At 44.9% G+C, this 4,236-nt stretch overlaps 1 long non-coding RNA gene across 1 annotated transcript; it reads left to right on the top strand.

Annotated features, from left to right (window-relative positions):
* Window positions 1-853: 853 nt before the first annotated feature.
* LOC121918017 lies at window positions 854-3,992 on the top strand. Its single transcript, XR_006101143.1, has 3 exons — window positions 854-1,186; window positions 2,377-2,421; window positions 3,323-3,992. It is a non-coding gene; the product is annotated as an uncharacterized LOC121918017 (long non-coding RNA).
* The last annotated feature ends 244 nt before the right edge of the window (window positions 3,993-4,236 follow it).

The raw sequence follows: 4,236 nt of genomic DNA, 5'->3' as shown, positions 1-4,236 counted from the left end.
CCTGTGACCACTACAAAAGATCTGCCAGACAAATAAGATCTAAACCATTCGAGAACAGAGAACCCAAGGTCAGAGAGTGTGTCAACTAGGAGACAGTGATCAACGATGGCCCTTGAGGTCTCTTCCAATTCTATGATTCTGTGAAAGATGCTGCTCAGCCAGGCTGCAGGCCAAGCAGCAATAGGGAAGCTCCGACGAGGACCAGCTGGTGTCAGGCCATTTTAAGACCTGGGTCTGCCTACGGCTAGTGCTGGAAGCAACCCCTCTGTTTCTTTGCCAGCATTCCTGTACCTGAAACATTTCCCCAGACTCCTGCACTTCAGGCATCCTGGCTTGTTGGACCTTTGGACTGTATTGATCTTGATTCTTCTTGCCTTCCTTGACACGTATTCCTTTGACAAAGGCTTTTCTCCTAAGAGACTCACACAGGCAAGGATGCTTTCTAGCTGCTGGTAATATACTGCCTCTGCCTGCATGATCAGTTGTTGGTTCTCTCCCAGCCAGTCTGTGTAGGTGTTTGGTGAATCGGGACAGAAGAAATGATTGAGATCGATCCTTCTTGATATAGTCTTTTACCCTCTATCTCTGATTTAATAAATTCTTTGGACACTCTTAACTTAGAATACCACTTCCAATGTATATACCTACCTTATTAAGTTTAGTCCCGGTCCGGTTTCCTGCCAAAAGCGGGATTTGTCCCATCCGTGGCCACCCTCTTCCTCCTCCTCCTCTTCTCCACCGCACACCCTCCTTATGGCCACAGCCACTCATGCAACCGGCCGGCCACCCACTTCCTCCTCCGCCTCCTCCTCTGCCCTCGCGCACTCCTTCAGAATGGCCGCGCATGGTCGCTCATGCAGCCGACGGGCCCTCTGCCGCCTCCTCCTCCTCCCCTGCCCCGGCATGCTCCCTTTACATGGCTGCGCGCGGCCACTCATGGGACCCTGCTGGCCACCCACCTCCTCCTCCTCCTCTGTGACTGGCCGGCGGAAGCGCGCAATCGGCCCGTTTGCGTGGCTGGGCCGTGGCCGCGCGCCAGCCATCCTCCAAAGGGAGCTGGTCCCCTTAAGGAGGCAGAGCCTCAGAAGAGGAGGAGGCAGAGCGGACTCTGGGCCAGAGGGAAGGGAAAGGGCTCAGGCGCGAAATACAAACAGGAAGAGGGGCAGGAGCAGCAGGAGAAGGGGAGGTGTGTCTCATTTTAGGTTTCCCTTATTTATTTATTTATTTATTTATTTCAGGGCAGGCCTGTTTAAGAGAGTCAGTGTGGTGCAGTGGTTTGAATCAATGTTTTTATTATTTTTGGTTAATTTTTATTATTAAAAATATCCAAGTTTCCCTTGTTTTTATTTTAATTTTTGCTATTTTTATTATTATTAATATCCAAGTTTCCCTTGTGATAGTGGTGATGATGAGGATGGTGATATTGATATCAATCAGTTTCTGAGGCATGCGCTCACTCTTTCTGAAGGCGAGACAGTGTCACCTAGCAAGGTGTGTTTTTGGTGTATTTTTGTGCTTTCTCTTGACCAAGTAGACACTTCTCCGAAGTAGAGTTGGTGGGAGAAACCTGAAACGGCAAATCCGCTTCTTGTGAAAGCACCTTGAGATGATGTTCAATACGCATAGCCATGTTAAAGCACGCTAAGTGTTAAAGCCAAGGGGTTTAGATATGGAATAAGGCTCTGAAATATGCAAGAGATTGCCACGTTAAGTAAAGCCACGTGAAATGCCGAAATGTGTGTCGTGCGTGTTTTTGAACGGAGGGGGGTGGTTTGGGCAGAAAGGGAAGTCAGTTTGTGCCATCTGCCTAGGAATAATGCCCAAATGTCGTCCATTATGAGCACGCCTATGAAACGTGCATTTATATTAAGATTTTTTAAAAAAGCGTGAGTTTTTTCCGCACGTCCTGATTTTTTTGAATAAAAAAAAAAGCATGTCCTACATTTGAAACTGTTGTCCTACATTTGTCCCGGTTCGGAGGTCCTGACTTATGGCAACCCTACTTGCAGCACATGCAAGTTGGTAGCCGTCTTGGAAGAGAAAGTCCAGCAGCTGGAGACCCGGGTATCTACAGATCACATCTTAGGGGGCAAGAGGCTTTCCTGGACAGTGGGCTCTTGACATACACTGGGATTTGGTTCCAGGACCCCCTGTGGATAATACAATCCATGGATGCTCAAGTCCCCTTAAATACAATGACATAGTGAATTGGGGTTTCTTATATAAAACAGCAAAAGCAAGGTTTGCTGTTTGGAATTTATGTATGTTTTGGAATTATTTTCAAGCCATGCCTGGTTGAATCCATGGATATGGAGGATCAACTCTACACTGAACATCTAACCCCCCCCCCCCCCCTTTTTTTTTTTTTTTTTACAGACCGGGATATGGAGGAAATACTTGCCAACTTGGCGAAGCTTAAAGGTAAATAATACACAGCATTAAGGGGGGGGGGGTGAAGCAAGAAGCCTAATTCTTTATAACTATTGTCAGAGGATTGCATGCTATATATATATATATATATATAGAGAGAGAGAGAGAGAGAGAGGCAGAGAGAGAGAGAGAGAGAGATGTCAAGGAGGTATTTGGAGTACAGAGGAAAAGGTCACCTGGGAACAGTGTTTGAGGGGTTCTCCTTTGATTTTCCTTATTCATTTTCCCCCTTAAGGGGCTTGTGGGGACTTCTGCTCAGAGGAAGTGAGCCAGAGACTTGCCTCCAGAAGGAGCTACTGTAGTAGCCAGGAGCTCTCTAGATAACTATAGGCCCAGTTGATTGAGCTCGCTAACAGAGCTTGGGGACAAAGGCCAAGCCAACAGGGATTCTTTACGCTGGTGTTTAGCAAGGGAAGCCCACAGTCTTATTTCAATGCCTCCTTAAGACTTCTCAGTATGGGCACTGATGGAACTGCTACAGTCACCTGCAACACTTGTGGGATATTTGTCTTCTTGCCTATGGATGAGGGGAACTTCACCTGCAGCAAGTAGGTAGCCCTCTTAGACGAAAAAGCCCAACAGCTGGAGACACATCTTAGGGGGCAAGAGGTTTTCCTGGATAGAACGGACCGGATGGTCTTGTATGGAAAATGCACAGAGGGAGTTGCTGAGGAGGAGGAGGTCACTTCACATACAAGAGAGGTAGGTGGTTGGAGGAATGTCACACACAGAAGTAGGGAAACCAGGGATCATTCTGTGAGACTGTAGCTACAGAATCAATTTGAAGCTCACTCTCTTATCAGGAATGATGAGGAACATCAGCAGGGACAGACTTCATGGACATTGTTATATTGTGATTAATATGGCAGTGTTTTGTGTCACATCCATTTAGGAATTCTGCAATGGAAAATGGTAGTAGACACCGTAATAGTCTCTGTATATATCGTTGAATGGATCCTAATGATAACACTGCTTCTGAAGAGATGGTTATCTGTGAAGAAGCAGCAGTAAGTCACTGCTCATTTTGAACTTCTCCTCCAATCCTTTTAGCAATGAAATGGCTTTCAAATTGAAATGGGGTTTAATTTTGTGGCATAAATTTTTCAACTTATACACAAGTATATATGGTGCCTTGCTTTGTCATCTACAATATCAACATAGAACATAATGTTATAATTGTAGAGTTTCATGACAAGGTAGTATCATGTTCTTCATGTTCTCCTACATGTCCCACTATGCCAAATCTTCAAAATTGGATCCATTTCCCACTGTTCTAATCACATAGATGAAATGTCGGCTTTTTGCCAGTGCATTGTCACTCCATTTTCAGCTGGCATCAAGGCGGATTGGGGCCACGGCATGTGGATGATGCAGCCTCAATCTATCTTCGGAAATGGAGGCTTCAAGCCACCCGTTCAGGCCATCTGTTTCGGCATTAGAGTCAGTAATAGGGAAGAAATGGATGCTCAGAACACTTATGTTTTGTACAGGTTGATTCTGCCTTATCTGAAACATTTGGGACCAAAAGTGTTCTATTTTTTTTTATTATTTCAGATTTTGGGAAATTTGCATATACATAATGAGATATTTTGGAGATGGGACCCACATCTTCATTCTTTTATGTTTCATATACACCTCATACATATAGACTGAAGATAATTTTATATGAAATATTTTTAATAATATTGTGCATGAAACAAAGTTTGCGTACACTAAACCATCAGAAAACAAAGAGGCCACTATCTGAGCCCACATGTGTACAATTTTGTATTTTGGATGTCTAGATAAGCAGGGATACTCAGCATG

Source organism: Sceloporus undulatus, unplaced genomic scaffold (assembly GCF_019175285.1).
Source record: "Sceloporus undulatus isolate JIND9_A2432 ecotype Alabama unplaced genomic scaffold, SceUnd_v1.1 scaffold_3068, whole genome shotgun sequence".
Lineage (NCBI taxonomy): Eukaryota > Metazoa > Chordata > Lepidosauria > Squamata > Phrynosomatidae > Sceloporus > Sceloporus undulatus.
This window is presented reverse-complemented; position numbering and strand designations above follow the sequence as displayed.